General features: G+C 39.0%; 1 protein-coding gene across 3 annotated transcripts in view; it reads right to left on the bottom strand.

Annotated features, from left to right (window-relative positions):
- ELMOD1 (ELMO domain containing 1) overlaps window positions 1-22453 on the bottom strand; it is an 87339-nt gene extending 64886 nt beyond the window's left edge. For 2 of the 3 annotated variants that reach the window (XM_042232875.1, XM_004015994.5), the window contains exon 1: window positions 22143-22453. The gene's annotated coding sequence lies outside the window, so the exon portion shown is untranslated. Of the gene's footprint in view, window positions 1-4084; window positions 4207-22142 lie in introns of all 3 variants that reach the window. The other variant, XM_042232876.1, reaches the window with a different exon arrangement.
- Window positions 22454-22715: the final 262 nt, after the last annotated feature.

Here is a 22715-nt window from a genome sequence, read left to right as displayed (position 1 = left end):
GGCAAGAAACTAAATGTGTGGACAAGCGGCTTTCAGTAGAGACACAATTACCAACTACAACAGCCTAGGAATGTGGAAACAGCCTAAACAAAAGCCAGTCTCTTCTCTTTTTAAGTTGAAGTATAGATGATTTACAATATTACATAAGTTTCAGATGTACAACATAGTGATTCATAATTTTTAAAAGTTATATTCCATTTATACTTATTGTAAAATATTCAATATATTCCCTGTTCTATACAATATATCCTCATAGCTTGTTATATACATAGTAGTTTATATTAATCTCTCTTAATCCCCTACTTCTCTCTTGCTCTTCCCTCATCCCTTTCCCTACAGGTAACTACTAGTATGCTCTCTATATCTGAATATGTTTCTCTTTTGTTCTACTTACTAGTTGGTTTTATTTTTTATGTTCCATATGTAAGAGATATCACGCAGTATGGTATTCACTTATTTCACTTAGCATAACACCCTCCAAGTTGCAAATAGCAAAATTCTGTTCATTTTTATGGCTGAGTAGTATTCCATTGTGTATATACACCACATCCTTTTTTACCCACTCATCGGTTGATGGACACTTTGGTTGCTTCCATATATTGGCAACTGTAAATAATCTGCTATGATATTGAGTGCATATATCTTTACAAATTATTGCTTTCATATCTTTTGGGAACATACTCTGGAGTGGAACTGCTGGGTCATATGGTAGTAATATTTTTAGTTTTTAAAGAATGCTACATATTGTTTTCCACAGTGGCTATAGCAATTTATTTTTCCATCAACTGTAGACAAGATTTACTTTTTCTCCACACTCATGCCAGCATTTACTGTTTGTAAACTTTTTGATAATGGCCATTCTGACCAGTTTGAGGTGATACCTCATTGTATTTTTGATTTATATTTCATGAATAACTAGCAATGTTGAACATCTTTTCATGTGTTTTTGGCCATCTGTATGTCTTCTCTGGAGAAATGTTTATTTAGCTCATCTGCCCATTTTTGATTGGGCTATTTGTTTGTTTGTTTATTTTTTTTATTGAGCTGCATGAGCTGTTTGTAGATTTTGGAGATTAATCCCTTGTTGTCACTTAATTTGCAAATATTTTCTCCCATTTGGTGGGCTGTCTTCAATTCATTTATGGTTACCTTTGTTGTCCAAATGTTTTTTAATTTAATTAGGTCCCATTTGCTTAGTTTTTATTTTCATTATTCTACGTGGTGGATAAAAAAGACCTTGCTGCAATTTATGTCAAGGGATGCTTTGCCTATGTTTTCCTCTAAGAGTTTTATAGTATCTGGCCTTAATTTAGGATTTTAATCCATTTATAGTTTATTTTCATATACGGTGTTAAGAGAATGTTCTACTTTCATTCTTTTGCATGCAGTTGTCCAGTTTTCCCAGCACCACTTATTAAAGAGACAATATTATCTCCATCATATATTTTCACCTCTTTCAGTTCAGTTCAGTCACTCAGTTGTGTCTGACTCCCTGCGACCCCATGAACTACTGCAGCATGGCAGGCCTCCCTGTCCATCACCAACTCCCAGAGTTTACCCAAACATCTCCATTGAGTCAGTGATGCTATCCAACCATCCCATCCTCTGTCATCCCCTTCTCCTCCCCGCCTTCAATGTCTTCTTAGTCAGAGATTAATTGACCATAGGTGTGTGCATTTATTTCTGGGCTTTCCATCCTGCTCCACTGATTTCTGTTTTTCCAACAGCACCACACTGTTTTGACGACTGTAGCTTTGTAGTATAGTCTGAATCCATTTTTCTTTCTTAAGATTCCACCATCTTGTCTCTTGCCCCTCTCAACAGTACAATTTTTATTCTTTAATTTGTTAATATGGTATATCACATTGATTGATTTATGGCTACTTGCATCCCTGAGATAAATCCCACTTGAGTATGATAAATGATCCTTTTAGTGTATTGTTGGATTCAATTTGCTAATTTCTTAAGCTTTTTGAAACTATGTTCATCAGTGATACTGGCTTTAATTTTCTTTTTGTGTGATATCTTTGTCTGGTTTTGGTATCATGGTGAGTTAATCAAATGAATCAGAAGAATTTCTTCCTCTGCAATTTTTTGGAGCAGTTTAAGAAGGATAGATATTAAGTCTTCTCTAAATGTCTGGTAGAACTTTTGAAGCCATCTGGTGGCTAGACTTTTGTTTGTTGGGAGTTTTGCCAGTATTTTAATACAAAGCAATTTCTGTAAATATTTTATGCATGAAAAAAATGTTATGTGTCAACTTAAGATTGTGGTTGCTTCTGAGAAGAGGGAGGGTTTTAGGATTGGGGAGTGAGATAATGGCCTCCAATTTTTTAAATATTTTATTTATTAAAAAGCAAAATAAATGGTAAATGTGTTCATTTTGAGTGGTGGGACTGTATACTGTTCTTTGTACTTCTGTGTCTTTTAAAAGTATGGAGCTTAAGGTAACTCATGAATGTGGCTTCATGAAGCAGTTTTTCAATGCAGACAGAACAGTCTTCTATTGGAAGATGCCATCTAGGACTTTCAGAAATGAAGAGGAGAAGTTATTGCCTGACTTCAAAATTTCAAAAGACAGGCTGATTCTCTTGTTAAGGGCCAATGCAGCTGGTGACCTTAAAGTTAATGCTCATGTATCATTCAGAAAATCCTAGGGTCCTTACGAATTTGGCTAGATCTACTATTCCTGTGCTCTATAAGTGGGACAACAAAGCCTGGATGATAGCACATCTCCTTACAACACGGTTTACTGACTCTTTTAAGCCCACTGTTGGGAACTTTTGCTAGAAAAAAGGATTCCTTTAAATATATTACTACTCAATACACCTGGTCACCCACGAGCACTGATGGAGATATACAATGAGATCTATACTGTTCTCATGCTTGCTAACACAACATCCATCCTGTAGCCCATGGGTCAAGGAGGCACTCCAACTTTTAAGTCTTAATATCTAAGAAATATGTTAGTAACACTATAGCCGCCATAGATGCTGATTCCTCTAATGGATCTGGGCAAAGTCAATTGAAAATTTTTTGGAAAGGATTCACCATTCCAGATGTTACTAAGAACATTCATGATGAACAGGATTTTGGAAGAATTTGATTCCAACTTTCATGGATGACTTTGAGGGGCTGAAGATTCCAGTGGAAGAAGTAACTGCAAATATGGTGGGAACAGTAAGAGAACTAGAATTAGAAGTGGAGTCTGAGGCTATGACTGAATTGCTGCAATCTCATAAAACTTGACCAGGTGAGAAGTTGCAAAGAAAGTGGTTTCTTGGGAAGGAATCAACTCCTGGTGAAGATGCTGCGAAGATTATTGAAATGACAACAATGGATTTAGATTATTACATAATCTTAGTTGATAAAGCAGAAGCAGGGTTGGAGAGATTGACCTCAATTTTGAAAGAAGTTCTTCTGTGGGTAAAATGCCATCAATCACTACAGAGAAATTATTCATGAGAGAGTCAATTGATTCACCAAACTTTGCTGTTGTCTTAAGAAATTGATACAGTCATTCCAATCTTTAGTAACCACCACCGTGATCAGTTGGCAGTCATCAACATCAAGGTAAGACAGTCCACCAGAAAAAAGATTATGACTTACAGAAGGCTCAGATGATGGCCAGCATTTTTAGCAATAAATATATTAATGATAAGGCATGTACATTTTTTAGACATAATGCCATTGTACACTTAATAGACTACAGTATAGTTTAAACATAATGTGTATATGTACTGGCAAACCAAAAAATTCTTACAATTCACTTAATTGCATTGGTTTAGAAACAGGCCCGCAAAATCTCTGAGGTATGCCTGTAGTGACTTCCTGAGTACAATATGGAAAGTGGAGAAGTAAGTAACTTTACAATTGAGAAAGCTGACAAATATTAACTTGGGCGGATGATAAAGATTAATATTACAGTGATAATTCATGTTGACAGTATATACCCTTGATATAATGTAATGAAATCATACTTTAAGAAATGCAGCCCAAAACCACAAATTTGCTGGACCCACAAGGGAGATGGTCATCCCTTCTTTCAGGTGCTGGTCTGCCCAGTCCACAGTGACATACTGACCTTGTCTGGCTACCTTCAAGGAATCCTAAGAGTTTTGGTCCAGCTTCTAGATGTCCAGATTCAGACAAGAGTATACATGATGTAGGACTTTCTCCATGGACTTGTGACTTGTGGTCAACACCCTGTGGAGTTAGGATGCAGAAGTTGTGGGGGGTGAACAGCTGAGATCTGTGAGCTATGTACAAAGCTTCGGCTAGGTACTTAGAATATGTGTTTGGAATAGAGTTGGGCTTAGGAAGGCCTTGATGTCTCTGAATGTGAGACTCCGTGTTTGGGATGCTGGGTGAATAGGAAACTAGAAGGATATAAAATCAAGGCAGTATGATCGTCAGAAAGTATGTCATAGTACTGAAGATGAGGTCTGTGAATATATGAAAGTTGTTAACCAGTGATGTTTATCTTTGAGAAAACTGATAAAACTTCGCACTTTCTTGGAGCATCAGTATATTTCAGATTTGGAGGGACAAAAATTAAATCCTTTAAAAAAAGAAAAATAACAGCAATTTACTTCTGTGGTTTTCCTCCTTTAAACCCAGATTAATCATGATAAAAACATCAGACAAATACTTAATGAGGGATATACCAGAAAATAACCAGTATTGCTCAAAACTCTCAAGATCAAAAACAAAGAAAGTCAGAGGAGCTGTCTCAGTCAAGAGATGCCTATGGAGTTATGATTATTAAATACAATGTGGTATCAAGGATCAGATCCTAGGACAGAAAAAGGACATTAAGTTAAAACTAGGGAAATCTGAATAAGCAGAGATTTTAGTTAACAGAGATCAGTATCTGTCCATTAGTTGTGACAAATGTAACATATTAATATAAGATTTTAAAAAATTAGAGTATAATTGCTTCACAATGTCGTTTTAGTTTCTTTGTTTTATACAACAAAGTGAATCAGCTATGTGCATACATACATCCCCTCCCCCTTGTACTGCCCCCATCTCACCCCTCTAGGTCATCACAGTGCACCAAACTGAGCTCCCTGTGCTATACAGCAGCCTCCCCAGCCATCTGTTTACACATGGAGTGTATGTCTGTCAGTGCTACTCCTCCCAATTTGTTCCACCCTCCTGTTTCCACACCTCCATTCTCTACATCTGCGTCTCTATTCCTGCCTTGCAAATAGGTTCATCTCTACCCTTTTTCCTAGATTTCACACATATATGTTAATATATGATATTATATGATATTTATCTTTTTCTGACTTACTTTAGTCTGTATGACAGACTCTAGGTCCATTCACCTCACTAAAAATGGCCCAGTTTTGTTCCTTTTTGTGGCTGAGTAATGGCTCAGCTGGGGAAGAATCTGCTTGCCAATGAAGAAGATGCAAGAGATGTGGGTTAGATCCCTGAGTCAGGAAGATCCTCTGGAGAAGGAAATGGCAACCTGCTCTGGAATTCTTGCCTGAAAAATTCCATGGGCAAAGGAGCATGGCAGCCTACAGTCCATGGGGTCACAAAGAGTTGGACACAATTGAGCACATATGCATACACACACACACACACACACACACAATTAACAACAGAGGAAACTGGGCACAAGTGCAAGGAAATTCTATAGTATCTTTGTAATGCTTCTATGAATCTAAAGCTATTTTAAAAAATTATCACAGTATGTTAGTGCCTGCTGCTGCTAAGTCACTTTAGTCATGTCCGACTCTGTGCGACCCCATAGACAGCAGCCCACCAGGCTTTGCCGTCCCTTGGATTCTCCAGGTAAGAACACTGGAGTGGGTTGCCATTTCCTTCTCCAATGCATGAAAGTGAAAAGTCAAAGTGAAGTCGCTCAGTCGTGTCCGACTCTTAGTGACCACATGGACTGCAGCCTACCAGGCTCCTCTGTCCATGGGATTTTTTAGGCATGAGTACTAGAGTGGGGTGCCATTGCCTTCTCTATGTTAGTGCCTACTATGCTCTAAACACAGTGTTAGGCACTAAGGATACAGGGTGAACAAGAGGTATGAATTCCATCTTCCAGACCCAACAGTCTTAAGGAAGAGAGAAGATGGTGTATCAATACAAAAACAAATTGGTACTTAACCACAATATTATAAGTAAAAATGGGTGCTGTGACAGTGAATGTAAGAGGTGCTTACCTTAGATATAGGGTTCGGGGGTTCCCCCAAATAGCACATGCAAAATCCTAGAAGCAAGAATATATTACACACAATGTATGGGGGGGAAAACATTCAATATGACCTAGTGTAGTGCTCAATGAGCGGAAAAGGCAATGGCAACCCACTCCAGGACTCTTGCCTGGAGAGTCCCATGGACAGAAGAGCCTGGTAGGCTGCAGTCCATGAGGTTGCAGAGAGTCAGACACGACTGAGCAACTTCACTTTCACTTTTCACTTCCATGCATTGGGGAAGGAAATGGCAAGCCACTCCAGTGTTCTTGCCTGGAGAATTCCAGGGATGGCGAAGCCTGGTGGGCTGCCATCTATGGGGTCGCACAGAGTCGGACACGACTGAAGCGACTTAGCAGCAGCAGCAGTGCTCAATGAGAACAGGTAAAAACTGAGATGGCAAAATACGGATGGTCAAGAAAGGATCAGGTCATTGAAAACTTTATGTGATATTAAAGACCTCTGAAACTTATCCTTTGAGCAGTGAAGAACTACTGAAAGTTATAGACTGGAATGTGTCATGATCAGAGTTGTAGTCTTAAAGATGTAAACTCACTGTAGTATGGAGAATAGATTGTGGTCAAATATAAATAGGTGCATAATTTTTAAGGTTGTTACAATCATCTAGGCTAACATAATAATGGTAGGATAAGGCAAAAGACAGAGACAAATTGTGATGGATCTGAGAGATATTTAGAAGGCAAAATCAATAGAACTTTTGTTAACTGACTGATTGAGTGTTCTTGCCTGGGCTGCTGTCTATGGGGTTGCACAGAGTCAGACATGACTGAAGGGACTTAGCAGCAGCAGTGAAGGGATAGGAGGAGTCAAACATTATGCCCATGTCTACAGCTAGCAACTAGGTAGACAGTGGAATTTTCCAGTAAGACACTGAATTTTGGAAAAGAAGATTTGAATGTCTGGGTGTATCTGGGGATATTAGGTTTATTTTGAATTTTCAGGCTCAAGAAGGATTGTAGATATACATGTCAGGAGAGAAAGGTCAGGAGAGAAATCTTAGTTGTATACAAAGATTTGGCTTTCCTCAGCATGTAAATGGTACTTAAAACTACAGCCCAAAGGAAATGATAAATAAATAGCATATGCAACATTTGTGTTCCTAAGAATACTTTTTGTTATCAGGATAATATTAAATTAGGATTGTCATAGGACTAAGGCAATAAAGTAATGGAGTACATTTCAGAAAGATTTTTATAAAAATTTGGGGTTCAGGATGGGCAACACGTGTACACCCATGGAGGACTCATGTTGATGTACTGCAAAACCAATACAATATTGTAAAGTAACTAGCCTCCAATTAAAATAAATAAATTTAAATTAAAAATTATACTTAATGGTTTAATTTCAGTTAGCTAGAAAACTGGTTTACCTAAAAAAAAACCAACTCATTCATAACGATGCAGGATAAATGAAGTATCATAATACTTCAGCTTCATGACCTATACATAGCGGTTCCTGAGTCTTTCTGTTAAAACAAAACAAAAACTTATTGAATATTTGTGTGCCAGTACTGTTCTGGGTAACATGTGCATGTGTACTAAATTGTGTTGCTTCAGTTGTGTCCAATGTGACCCAATGGACTGTAATCCACCAAGTTCCTCTGTCCAATGACCTTCCCGGGCAAGAATACTGGAGGGGGTTGCCATGCCCTCCTCTAAGGATTGAACCTGAATCTCCTGCAGCTGCTGAACTGCAGGTGGATTCTTTACCACTGAGCCACAGGGGAAGTCCTTTCTGGGTAAGGCAACTTAGCTTAATACTACAAAGGATCCTTACTATTTAAGGGAAATTTGTCAAATATGGCAGAGAATATGCATGGTGGTTAAGAGCACAAGTTTTGGAGACAGAATTCATGTCTGAGTTTCACCAATAGCCAAATGGCTTTAGACAAGTTGCTTAATCACTCTGGGGTTCAGTTAAATGGGGAGAGAAATCACAACTACCTTTAGAAGGGTTGCTCTAAGAAGTGAATCAACTGAAGCATAGCATTGTTAAATGTAATACGTAATCAATGAGTTGCTACTCATTTCTAGTATTATTATTAATGTTGTGTCACTCTTATTATATCCTCCCCTGTAGTAAAAGCTCATTTTGTCAAGAATCACTTAGGAGACTGTTTAGATAAATTCTGGCAGGTTGTGACCTGAACTGGCACACCAAAGATGGTGACAAAGAGAAGCAAACAGTGGGAGAGGGAGAGGGTGGGATGATTTGGGAGAATAGCATTGAAACATGTATAATATATAAGAAACGAATCACCAGTTTCCAGATTCAATGAAGGATACAGGATGCTTGGGGCTGGTGCACTGAGATGACCCAGAGGGATGGTACAGGGAGGGAGGTGGGAGGGAGGGTCCAGGATGGGGAACATGTGTACACCCGTGGTGGATTCATGTTGATGTATGGCAAAACCAATACAATATTGTAAAGTAAAAAAAATAATAAAAAATTTTTCTTAAAAAGAAGTAAAAAATAATTCAAAGGTAGAATCAAACTGACTTGCTGGTTGTGTAGGACAAGTGATGGGAAGGAAGACAGTAATTAGTCTTAATTATTTGTTCTCCAAACAGGAAACAAAAATAGCAATTAGTTCTAATTATCTGCCCCTAAAGAGGAAACACCAAAAATGGCTTTGGGTGGTAGACGAAAGCATTTTGTAAATGGTATTTAAGTCCCTGCTCACTGGGTGCTTATTAAATAACTTCTCTAAATCTTTCCTATAGAAAGCAAAAAGAATTACTTTATTTTTTAAATCCAGCTTTGTTTTAAAGGAGGCATACCTATTAATATACTAATTACTGTTAACTAGAAAATCTATATAAAAGATGGGAACAAATCATAATTGGTATGCAATGTACGATACTCTGAGACACTACTGGTGAGAAAAGCCCTTTGAATTGTTTTTCCATAAGTGGTGCTGAGTTAATCTACTCCTTTGTAGCCAAAACAGCATTCTGAAGTGGCTGGGCATGGCCTAAGTGCAGAGAAAATTTGAATTTACTTTTTGTTTGCACAGCACTCTTAACAAAATAGTAGCCTTGATAGACTTCTCAAGTATTTTATATGCCAGCCTGCTGACTTTAACTTGATGAAGCTTCAGTTCAGTTCAGTTGCTCAGTCGTGTCCGACTCTTTGTGACCCCATGAACCACAGCATGCCAGGCCTCCCTGTCCATCACCAACTCCCGGAGTCCACCCAAACCCATGTCCATTGAGTCGGTGATGCCATCCAACCATCTCATCCTCTGTCGTCCACTTCTCCTCCTGCCCTCAATCTTTCCCAGCATCAGAGTCTTTTCAAATGAGTCAGCTCTTTGCATCAGGTGGCCAAAGTACTGGAGTTTCAGCTTCAGCATCAGTCCTTCCAATGAACACCCAGGACTGATCTCCTTTAGGATGGACTGGTTGGATCTCCTTGCAGTCCAAGGGACTCTCAAGAGTCTTCTCCAACACCACAGTTCAAAAACATCAATTCTTTGGTGCTCAGCTTTCTTTATAGTCCAACTCTCACATCCATACATGACTACTGGAAAGACCATAGCCTTGACAAGACGGACCTTTGTTGCCAAAGTAATGTCTCTGCTTTTTAATATGCTGTCTAGGTTGGTCATAACTTTCCTTACAAGGAGTAAGCATCTTTTAATTTCATGGCTACAATCACCATCTGCAGTATGATGAAACATAAAACATATTCTCTGACACAAATATTTTTATTCAGGTTAAACCAGGTTGTTGTTCAGTCACTAAGTCATGTCTAACTCTTTGTGACCCCATGGACTGTAGCCTACCAGGCTCCTCTGTCCATGGGATTCTCTAGGCAAGAATACTGAAGTGGGTTGCCATTTCCTTCTCCAGGTAAATCAGGTTAATTAAGTCTATAATATGTTATAGGGTGATCACATATGATTAACTCATGTCCTTCTGAGCCTCAAAAACAGCCTCTCAACTCTATACTGCATAGTCTCTCTGAGCTCTGATTCCCTTCCCCTGTCATAGTTATCACAGTCATTCCATTCACATTCTCACCTACACACAGGGTTCAAGACTACTTCCTTATACAACAAACATCACTCTGACCATAAACATCTCAGGAATGATAAATATTTATCTATACATAGACTGAGTGAGTATATAAATGTTTGGTTGAAGGCAGAGCATGGTCTAATCCAAGCTCTATTTTCTTATCTTCATTTGGTATGATTTCATGTGATGCTACTGCTTGAAAGGTCTGCTTTTGGCTTCCATGTTTCCATGTTCTCCTGATTTTCTGTCTATCTCACACTCCTCCTCTGCCTGCCCTTTAAGTATAGGTGTTCCCCAATGTTCCTATTCTTCTGCTATACCTTTCCTAAGTGACCTTGTGTGGCCTCAAACAAATTCAATAAATGATTTATCCAAGGACAGACAGCCAATTGGTAGAAAGAGACCTCAGTTCTTAATTCTAGTCAATAAACACCATTGTGCACTTATTATGTTCACTAGAGACTCAAAATAAGTAAAACAGTCTGCCCAGAAGCAATGCAAAATCTAGCAGATCTCACATAAGGGATTTACTGCCCTTTCTGACGTCAATATAGAAGCTCTGAGCTTTTTCACTCTCCTCGTTCACTTTCGTCAAGAGATTCTAGTTCCTCTTTGCTTTCTGCCACTAGGGTGGTATCAACTGCATGTCCTAAGTTATTGATATTTCTCCCAGCAATCTTGACTCCAGCTTGAGCTTCATCCAGCCTGGCATTTCGCATGATGTACTTTGCATAAAAGTTAAATAAGCAGAGTGACAATATACAGCCCTGACGTACTCCTTTGCCAATCTGGAACCAGTCTGTTGTTCCATGTCCAGTTCTAACTGTTGCTTCTTGACCTACATACAGATTTCGCAGGAGGCAGGTAAGGTCATATGGTAGTCCCATCTCTTGAAGAATTTTCCAGTTTGTTGTGATCCACACAGTCAAAGGCTTTGGCATAATCAATAAAGCAGAAGTAGATGCTTTTCTGGAATTTTCTTGCTTTCTCTATCACCCAATGGATGCTGGCAATTAGATCTCTGGTTCCTCTGCATTTTCTAAATCCAGCTTGAACATCTGGAAGTTCATGGTTCACATACTGTTGAATCCTGGCTTGGAGAATTTTGAGCATTACTTTGCTAGTGTGTGAGATGTGTGCAATTGTGTGGTAGTTTGAACATTCCTTGGCATTGCCTTTCTTTGGGATTGGAATGAAAACTGACCTTTTCCAGTCCTGTGGTCACTGCCGAGTTTTCCAAATTTGCTGGCATATTGAGTGCAGCACTTTCACAGCATCATCTTTTAGGATTTGAAATAGCTCAGCTGGAAATCCATCACCTCTACTAGTTTTGTCTGTAGTGATGCTTCCTAAGGCCCATTTGACTTCACATTTCAGGATGTCTGGCTTCAGGTGAGTGATCACACCATTGTGGTTATCTGGGTCATTAAGATCATTTTTGTATAGTTCTGTGTATTCTTGCCATCTAAACATGTTTATAGACTTCCATCTAAACATGACAAATAAAACACATGTAATCCAACACATAATCCAACTAATACCAACCTAGACAGCATATTAAAAAGCAGAGACATTACTCTGCCGACAAAGGTTCATGTAGTCAAAGCTATGGTTTTTCCAGTAGTCATGTATTGATGTGAGAGTTGGACTATAAAGCAAGCTGAGCACTGAAGAATTGATGTTTTTGAACTGTGGTGCTGGAGAAGACTCTTGAGAGTCCCCTGGACTGCAAGGAGGTCAAACCAGTCAGTCCTAAAGGAAATCAGTCCTGAATATTCATTGGAAGGACTGATGCTGAAGCTGAAACTCTAATACTGTGGCCACCTGATGTGAAGAGCTGACTTATCTGAAAAGACCCTGATGCTGGGAAAGATTGAAGGCAGGAGAAGGGGATGACAGAGGATGAGATGGTTGGATCACCGACTCAATGGACATGAGTTTGAGCAAGCTTCCCAAGTTAGTGATGGACAGGGAAGCCTGGTGTGCTGCAGTCCACGGGGTCACAAGGAGTCAGACACGACTGAGAGACTGAACTGAATCTAACTAACATAAAGAAACCAAAAAGCATAAATCCATAAGGCTAAGGGCAATAGGAGTACACATGAGATGTCAGCAGAATCTGGAAGCTGAAAGATAAGCAAATGGTAATTTACTTCACCTACCTGACTAAATCTACAATGAGGGAAGTAACCCAAAGGCAATATAATTCGGAGTACAGAATCTCAGTCATGTTCAGGAGTTAGGGGTGCCAAACTCCTCTAAAAATGGGAATGCAGAATGAATCAACACAATTTGATTGAAAGTTTTCATGAGGATAAGTTAGGGTTTAGATCTCCTCCCCACCTAAAGAGAATAGGCATAACCCTTCTCCATTCCATCAGAGAGATTAACTCTTGAAGGGGATGAGCTAAATAGGTTCCGAGCTTCTAGAAACAAGAAATGAGGCTGAGCTCTATACTGAATATTAGGAAGTTAAATGAAAGTCTACATGATAAAGGTGAGATTTATCCAGCCTTCTTCTCCCATTCAGCTCCCAGAACAGTGGCAGGCAGATTACTAGTCCTCAGATTTACCCTTCAGAAAACCATCCAAACCAAGATACATGTGAAACTCTCTTAGGGAAAAACAGAGATAATGGGAGAACTGAGGAAAGAGAAAAGAATGTATATCAGGGAAAGATGTTAGGTATTAAAGTTAAATCTTCACTTCCATAGTAGAAAATCAGTAGATATGATATTTTAAAATATTGAGAAATAGCAATATTAGCATATTATTTAAAAGTAAGGTGGAATACAACAGAAGAATAAGCTAAAAGAATTAAAGTGAGTATACTTGAGAAACACCTGTGGAATGAAGAAGGACTGGGCAACAGGTCTATTTTACATTATAATACTGTATAATTATACGATGTTTTAAATGATATGTATTACTTTGATTAAAGACAAAAGCTTTTTTTTAAAAAAATGTGACATACATAGGGTGGTATTTCCAGCCTCCTGAGGTCCAATGGCCTTAAACCCTGTGAACCCACACTTTAAAAAAACAAAAAAAGAAGAAACTAAGATTCAAGGAACTAGTCAGTTGCTTACATCAAGTAGATGGATTAAAAAAGACCAAGTTACTTTAGAATAGTACGCCACCAGATCACACACTGTAGGTTGTTTGTTGAATCTGACACAAATTAAAATGTATTGAAAATATTTAATGGGAAAGTGGAAGAGTTTGAGCTGACAAATGTTGACACAGTTCAAGTCATTTGATATAATAACTAGGAATCCTCCTCTTGAGGCCAAAAATAATAACAGAATAGATATGACATTTCTGAAGGTTGCTTTGGAAATGGCAAGAACAGCAGTATATTCTTTAAACAAATCTTCAACTAGAGAACATATTCAAAAGAAAGTTACAAAGTGGAAAATCAAGATAGATATTACTGCAGGATTATGATATGACCTACTAGCATCATATAAATGTCTTAAAAAGAAATCAGTGGACACTGAAGTATTCTTCATATGGTTTTCTTTTTAAAAACCTCCCCCAAAAGGTAGCTTAAAACCTAATTAAAATAAACAAACAATTTATTTAAAAAGGTGCTACAAACTATAAATTTTATTTTGAGGAAAGTAGAAATAATATTTTGAGTATGTGTTTTAGAGATATACACTGAAATATTTACAAATGGTATGGTATGATGTCTGAGATTTGCTCCAAAATAAAATTGGGTGGATAGACAGTAGGGGCTAAAGATCGAACAGCATCGATCATGAATTGATAATTGTTGAATACTAGGATCCATTATGTTATTTTGTTGACTTCTGTACAAATAGAAAAGTCATCAAAAATAAATGTGCAATCACAAACTGCAAATCAGGCATATTTTATAGTCAAACAGAGCTAAAATGATTAGTGCCTGAATTTGTTCATAACATAAATCTATTGTTCTTTAACAGCTTTGGGAGACTACTAGAACAATGAAATGGAATCTGGTGTTTAACTCATAACATTTCCATGATTGGCCTAATTATCTTTTTGTTTTGTATTTTAAAATGAATGCTTTTTATTTTTTAATATAAATTTATTTATTTTAATTGGAGGTTAATTACTTTACAATATTGTATTGGTTTTGCCATACATCAACATGAATCCACCACAGTATACACATGTCCCCATCCTGAACCCCCCTCCCTCCTCCCTCCCCGTACCATTCCTCCGGGTCGTCTCAGTTTAGAAAGATGGTAATAACCTAATTATCTTAAGTTCTCTTTAAATCTACTCTAGAGCCCCCAGTATGCTGTTACGTATCATCATTTTTTAGTAATTACTTACAGAGTCTTTTCTCTTAATAGTAAAAATGTAGCAGTATATAGTCAATGACATCTTAGATTTGGTGAAATATGTTAGATGGGTTGAGGAGAAAAAGGTGGCAATTAAAACATGGCACACTTGTTTTCTAATTTTTCTAATTTCATAAATGTTAAGATGAAGAAAACAATTTGACTCTTAGAATTGATGAAACATATATTTTCCCCCCAAAGCATGCTTTCTCACCCCAACCTTTCATCCCTACACTAAATCAATCTTGAGAGTCAGAAATTCAAAGAATATCTGCCTTGATCAAAGTCTGACAGTGGCATCCCTACCTTCTCCTACTTGTCCTCATAGCACTAATTTGAAAATACCAGTTTTGCTTGCCTCTCCTACAAAATGCCAAGCAAGATGCCTTGTTACAGAAATACTCAGAAAATGAATCAATATTTCCTTTTGAGCCTTTCAGAGTACTTTGTACTCAGTAGGTCCCAGTGACTGACTAAGATGCCAATGTAAGTATGGACTTGTTTGCCTTGTACCAGTTAGGGTTTTTTATTATCACAAGGAATGGAAACTAGCTCTGCCTTAAGCAGAAAAGGAATTTGAAGGTAATCTGCAGAATCTCCAGAAGGGCTGGAGAACTGGGTTTAGAGGTTACGTAGACAAAAATAATGCTTAAAATGACAACATAGAGCCCAGTCTAATACAGACACCTTTACTTCCATTATATTGGCAGATTCATATACAAGTGCCTAAGAACTCAATGTAAAATGCATAATCAGATTTAGGAGGTGCTTTTAAGGTCATATGAGCCAACATCCTACCCAGGCTCACAAGAGTCAGGCATTCCCTTCCTTCATTTCCTGATAGATGGCCCCAAATGCATCACTTTCAGTACAGTGCATTCATAGTGTCTATTTTTTATCTTTTTCATATGGACTCTATGAATGCAACCAAACAAAGTATTAATTTCTTCGGTACTGTTGGTTAATACTCAAGTGAACTAACTTTTACAACTCAAACTGTTGTTAAAGAAGGACTTCCACTCCCTGACCTCAGGCAACTAATTTTAGAAACTAAATGAAACCAACTCTTTCTGCACATAATTTTGTTTCAGCTCTTGCTCTGAGCTAAGGGATATTAAGTGTAATCCTGATTGTCATTCAAATTCACTAGTTCTGGGAGGTTTGCATTATCAACAAACCTGATATATGTATAGTCTATCTCTGTGTATATGTGCTCAGTCACTCAGTTGCGTCTGACTCTTTGCAAACCCATGGACTGTAGCCTGCCAGGCTCCTCTGTCCATGGGATTTTCCCAGCAAGACTACTGGAGTGGCTTGCCATTTCCTCCTTCAGAGGATCTTCCTGACCCAGGGATTTAGCAGACATCTTTCCAGCATCTCCTGCATTGGCAGGGGAGTTCTTCACCACTGAGCCACCTGGGAAGCCCAAGTATATCTGAGTCATTGATAAAATTGTAGAAATATCAAGGTCAAGGGAAGAGATCTGAAGCAGGCCAAAAGAAACAAGCTTCTATGTGGCTTTCACACTTAGAAACATTCTTTGGTTATAGCTGATGAATCCAGCTATTAGATCTCATCCCAGATCTCATTTTTTCATTTCTCCTACAAAGATTACTCAAGAGTCTAGTTGACAGATGTATTCCAGAAGGTTGGTGCAGATGTAAAAATTTGATGAGTCTGGCTCTATTTTAAATATTCTAGGTTATCTACAATTTAAAGGAATAATAGAAGAAATACTTGATACAAAACATCAAAAACTATAATCCAATCCTTCTGTTTTATATCTTGATTTTCATGTACTAGTTCACATATTGGGCTACATACAGATCATCCATGAGACAGAATATGAAATCAAATTTCTATTCCAGATATTTTAATGTAAGCTTTCAAAGTTTTAAGTTATGTATTTAGATGGTCCTATGTTGGGTGAATATATATTTACAACTGTTATGATTAATGATGTGCATAATATGTATTAATTAAAATAGCTTTGATAAATGTTTACCATTTTAAAGAATATATGATAAAACTTCTCAATTAAAAACAACTGTTTTAAGATTTTTGCTAATCTAAATGGACTCTAAGACCACAGAAAATCTGAAATTAAAATGTAACTGCTCTACTAGAATACAGAATCTTCAGAAAATCTGGCTTTCAAATACTGAAGGATACAGCATCTTGATTCTTCTTCTGAAGCAAAAGGAAGAAATATACTTGTATAGTTAATTCATGCCAGAGACTGATTTACACTTAAAATATTTATAATGTAATGTAAAAATAGGGAACAGAGTTTATGTTATCATTGATGACATTTCCTAAACCAAAAAGCAGCCATGGTACAAATAAGTTATGAGTTTTATCATGAATGAAAGCTTCTAAACATATGGCAGCTTTACGTATACAAGGGAAAAAAGGACTGAGAGTTATATCAGCTGAAATAAGACCTTATACCACACATTCTAATTAACAAAGTCCCAATCCCAATAATTAAAATGGAAACTGCATTTAAAAATTATGTAAAGATTTTGAATATGTAGTCATTAGCTTATTTGAAGCAGATTTTAAGGGGGCTTACTTAGCTCTCCTTAAACAAAAAAAAGCAAAAGATCAAACATAGCAAATTCTGAATTATTCTGATGGCATCAAAAACATTACAGATTGTACACAGACAATATAGAAATTATTTAATTACATTGAGATTGAAGTTATTTATCCCTTAGAACACAGTTAATGTTTATTTTATAGACAAAGATGATTGGAGTTGACACAATATTCTCTTTTGAAATGTGTATATCTTTCATTTTTCAGCACAGAAACTGAAGTTAAATAAGACTTGCTCATGGTCAGCATAAATGAACTGGAGGGCTAAAAGTTCCTGGGATGCAAAAACATACTGTCTTCAGATTCTCTAAATTCAGACTATTTACTGAAGACTTAGAATGTGAACTGAGCACACAATTTCAGTTAAAGCTCTTTCTGGGTGACAGTTCGCATAAGCTGTCTTTAGAGATCACTGAAGTAAGGCTTTCTTTAATAAGTCATATCACTTTAATAAGTGAAACCCTGCTGAAAATAGAAACTGTAGTCTAATTGCTTTGAGATTTTGGCAACTTCAATATGTCTTTGATCATTCTTTTTCTCATGTACTATCAGAATTATAAGGCAGGATATGTTTGCCAGACACTACAAAGAGGAACAATATAAATACTTGAAATAGAGTGTTTTCTGTTCTATTTTTAAGGAATAATCATTTGATAAGAAAAACCTGAATTAACTGCTTCACTATGCATTTTAGCATAGAGTAATTTTGTGATTTAAAAAACTTACTGTAATTTAAAGTTTATATTTTATATGCTTATTTACTGTAACATAAAGTAGAAATTTAACCATACATATGGATACTCAGGGCTTCCCTGGTAGCTCAGCTAGTAAAGCATCCGCCTGCAATGCAGGAGACCCCGGTTAGATTCCTGGGTCAGGAAGATCCCCTGAAGAAGGGGTAGGCTATCCACTCTAGCATTTCTGGGTCTGGTGGCTCAGATGGTAAAGAATCTGCTTGCAATGCGGGAGACCTGGGTCTGATCCCTGGCTTGGGAAGATCCCCTGGAGGAGGGCATGGCAACCCACTCCAGCATTCTTACCTGGAGAATCCCCATGGACAGAGGAGCCTGGCAGGCTGCAGTCCATGGGGTCCCAAATAGTTGGACACGACTGAGCTACCAAGCACAGCACAGCACTGCATGGATATTCAATCATATGAAGCTTTTCTGAAGATGGTCCCTAGAGATAACTATATCTGTTGACAGACGTGCAATCTAGAATGGCACTCTATCATCATTTGCTTGAGACTGGCAAACAGGAACCTTCAGAAAAAGGAGATTTTCTGTTCTCTACTTGGACCATAGTGGTTTGATTTCAACTTCCCTGGAAAACTCCTATAATGATCAATAGTGAAAGTACCCACTGGGTCTCCAAAGACACAAATTTAAGCAGTGTGTTTTTGGACTTAATTACATTTGAAATATTCTGACTAGGTATTCTCTAGTACTATAAGCATACAGACATTTTCATATAGTTCTATTTCTGTAAAATCTACATTATTTTTTCCATTATCAGAATCTGCTTCCTTAAAAGATAGCTGGACTAAATCAGAAAATGATTGCAATTTAGTATCTTTTCCTATTTGAAGCAATAGACTTGTGAAAGCCAAAACATCTGCTTATTTCAGGAATTTGCACGAAAGCAACCAAATATTGATCAGCATCACAAATATCAAATTTAAATATCATCTTTTATGTAAAAATAACAAAACTTTAAAATGCTATACACCAGATTTGTTTGATGATGATTTTTTTTTAACCTGAGGAAACCAGGAAGTTAGCAGAACTGTGAAGAAGCCCTTTAAGTATTAGTCAAAAGGCAAATGAACTATTTTTTTTAATGCAGTAAGATGCAATCACCCAAGTACCGTTTACCAATCCTTGGACTTGTCCCTTTTCAGCTCCCTTTTCCATTCCCATCACCTACTATGTAATGTCATTTAGCGTTCTCTTTTCATTTTCCTCATTCTCAGCAGGCTTCTTTGTCCTCTGACTGAGGCGTCAACCTCTAGCTCCACTCCATTAGGTATAAAGGCATGAATTTCTTTATTCCTTGCCTCCCAGGGTAAGATCTCTCTCATTCAAGGTCAGACCTGTCAAACTGCTCATCATTTTTGACTAGAGCCGCTAAGCAGAATTCAGTGGCTTTCCTAGGCTCCTTGAGTGGACCCTGGAAGTCTCATATCTTATGATACAGAGCTCTTCCTCTACCTCCACTTCCCTTTCTCATCTTTGTATCTTTTGGCACCTCTCACTAAATCTAGCAAGCAGAGATGTGTTGAACGATTTAAAAGTATTCAATCGTTCACTTTTTAAAAGTATCAAAAATTTTTTTAATTGGAATATAATTGCTTTACAATGTTGTGTTAGTTTCTGCTGTACAAGGTGAATCAGAATGTGTATGCATCTCACTTTGAAGCATGAGTTATTTTCAACAGCCTGAACCATAACTGGACTTGTCCCAGATTGTCTGTACAAAAGCATATGATTTCTGCTCCACTTTCATTTTTCAAAACACATGACCCCAAAAAGAGGACCGAAACATTTCCAGTGAGTATAGAGTTGCCAGATAAAATACAGGCAGCTCAGTCAAAACTGAATTTCAAATGAACAACAAATAAAACAATTTTTAGTATAAGCATACCTCAAATTGTGGACGGGATATACTTGTACTAAAAACAATTATTCATTGTTTATCTGAAATTCAAATTTAACTCATGAGCAGCTTATATTTTTATTTGCTAAATCTGACAGCTTTACCAGTGACTCTTTAAAAATTCTCACAGGACTCAAAGAATGCTTCTTTAGAGCACCTGGAGGCTTGTATCTGAGCTCTGCAAACTTCTCAACTGGCCATATTTTATGTCTGTTAATGATACTGGGTTACTTTCTGAGCAAGTTAGTAACATACTTTAGGAAATGCTGTTTCTTATACAAAATTTTTACTTATTTTATTAATTTCATAGAATTCCCTTCTAATACCATCTATCAATAATTTCAGGACAGAGAATATTGTAATGTTGCCCCAGATTTCTTTGAAAGCTCATATTCAGAGTCATTATCAATATTTCTGAATTAAGTCCTTACATTTATGTATTAGTAACAAAAATTTTTTTGAAATTTTAATTTTGAAAACACAGTATGAGAAATATATGTCTTTCATTCGGGGATTCCTTTTCTTCATCAAGCACAGTGAGACATACTGTCCTCACTAACAGGCTGGGGAGAAGCAGCCTGGGAGGCGGAGGTGGAGCCTATGATGTAACTGCAGTGGATCTTTGCTAGAAAAGTCTTCTCTAAATGAAAAATATCTGTACACCGAATTGTTCAGCTTCAATGTGCATGGTCTTACAAGAGATGAGACTTGTCTCTTTCAGCATAATGTAAATCTTAGAGGCTTGAAATCTTGGTCAACAGAGGAATTCCTCACAAGTTGTTTAGAGATATACCAAGAGTCTCACTAAGGGAGGAAAAAGCAGGTTTCTTCAGCAAAGGAGTACCACTGTAGAGCATTAATGGTGTGTGTGTTATAGTGGAAGTTATAACCCAAAGTGTAAGGAAAGATGCCCTACAGCTTGTTCCAATCCTGACAGTTTCCTACATTACTGTGTTCTTTCATTATTCTTGACAGTGATTATGAAAAAGACCTTCATTTCTTATTCCCATGGAAGAATTTAGGAGAGATAAACGCCTCCCAGTTGTAGAAGGATACAAATTTTGCCTTCCTCAAAATTTCAACTAGATCTCAGATTCAACTTCTAGGGAGAGAATGACTAATTCTGTGTAAGTACTTGGTATCTTAAGATGATAATGAATTAAGACGTTTATTCCAACATAAGCATATTACCTGCTTTTCACCATATTGGAAGCTCCGGTTTGTCAAGCTCCAGGCTCAATACACACACTGCAGAGATGCAGAACAATGCTTGGATATCTGCCCAAGACTGGTCTCTCCGAACGACAGACTCAAATTTACGGTACCAATCTAAAGCTCACCGGGGGGTTGGCAGTATCTTTTTCCTAGTTGGTATAGGAAAGGGATGAGATCTGGCAAACTGAGGCACGGGGCTTCTACCTGCCTGTGCAGAGCATAAAGGCTGACAAACATATTCATTAAACTTGATCTGAGGCAACCGAGCCTACGAGGTCGTTCCTGAAATATTTATAAGGTGTGTTACCAGACTCGCCACTTGGAGGTCGGGAGGAAACACGGTGAATAGGAGCACCCACACTTGGGGGGCGGGGGCGGGGGGCGAAAGGCACTCACAATGGCACAGCTCACCACCACACTTAACGGTTTTGCTTTTAATAGCTCTGTCAGCCGTCGCTCCCCAGTCGCCTGTTCAATTCTACCTGCCTAGGAAAGAGATGTTCTCCTAAGTGAGGGGTTTCCTGGTGGTAGGAGGCACCGCGCGTCAGCTCCTAAGACAGGTCCCCGGGTTCCGGGCGCTGGTGACCCTCCAGCTCTGCAGCTCGCCAACCCGAAGTCCTGCACTGCCCCTGGGGCCTCAGGCAGTGGGGCAAGGGGCCCCGAGATCCCGACGGGCCACTCGCCCGGCTGGGCCGCGCTTGTCTCCGCTCCTATTTTGGTCTCTGCCGACCATGCCTCCTCAAAAGCCTTTGGCGTTCGGTCAATAGGTGATTAGCGCCCCAGCCAAGATGTAAACAGCCTCTCCTGCCTACCTGCATCCGCCGGGTGCTAATTTGGGGTGGCAAGATGTGGGGACAGATGATGGTCCTCAATGAACACGAAGCCCCTGCACCGAGGTACTATGCACTTTTCATTCCAACACCCTCTGCCCACACCCGCAGCATTCCTGCTGTGTCCCACACGCTGCACAGCTCGCGCGATGCCTCGCGTCCTCGCCGCCACCTCGTTCCTCTTCAAGGGCATTCGCGCCTCTCCTCTCCGCTCGCGGTGGGTAGCCCCAGGACGCCGCTACTCACGTGAACTCGGCAGCCGCAGAAGCTCAGCAGGTCCCGGCGAGCGGCAGTCGGGTCTCCATCTCTGTTCTCCCAAGCGCTCCGGCTGCGCGCTCCGCCCGGCGCTGGACGAGGTCGGTCCCAGCGCGGAGCCTGGACCAGGGCGGCCGCGGCTGCAGCACTAGCTGCGGACGCGGGCGGAGCGGGGGCAGGGCCGGAATTTGGGTCGCTAGGAGCTAAACAAGCTGGAATGGGCCCCGGGCGGCGGGCGGCGAGCAGGCAACCGAGAGCAGCCCCGGGTAGGGCGTGCGGAGGTTTCCCTGGAAGCACAACCCGGGAGGCCACTGAGCATGCCCAGTCGCGGGGGAGGGAGCGCGGGCGTCTGGAGGGGAAGGGTTAAATCTGCAGACCTGGCTGCTTGGGCAGAAAGCAAGGAGTACAGGCTGGAAGATGGTGAACCTCAGGAGGCTTGTCTATGGGGTTCCTAAAGAATCCTGGAATCAGAAGGCAAGGTGTATTCCTCGCTCCCTTCTCAGAGAATTGTTCAGAGCGCCAAGTTTGTTTTTTAGCTCAGCTTATTTTACCAAGTGAGATCTC

The sequence above is a fragment of the Ovis aries genome, chromosome 15 (assembly GCF_016772045.2).
Source record: "Ovis aries strain OAR_USU_Benz2616 breed Rambouillet chromosome 15, ARS-UI_Ramb_v3.0, whole genome shotgun sequence".
Taxonomy (NCBI): Eukaryota; Metazoa; Chordata; class Mammalia; order Artiodactyla; family Bovidae; genus Ovis; species Ovis aries.
This window is presented reverse-complemented; position numbering and strand designations above follow the sequence as displayed.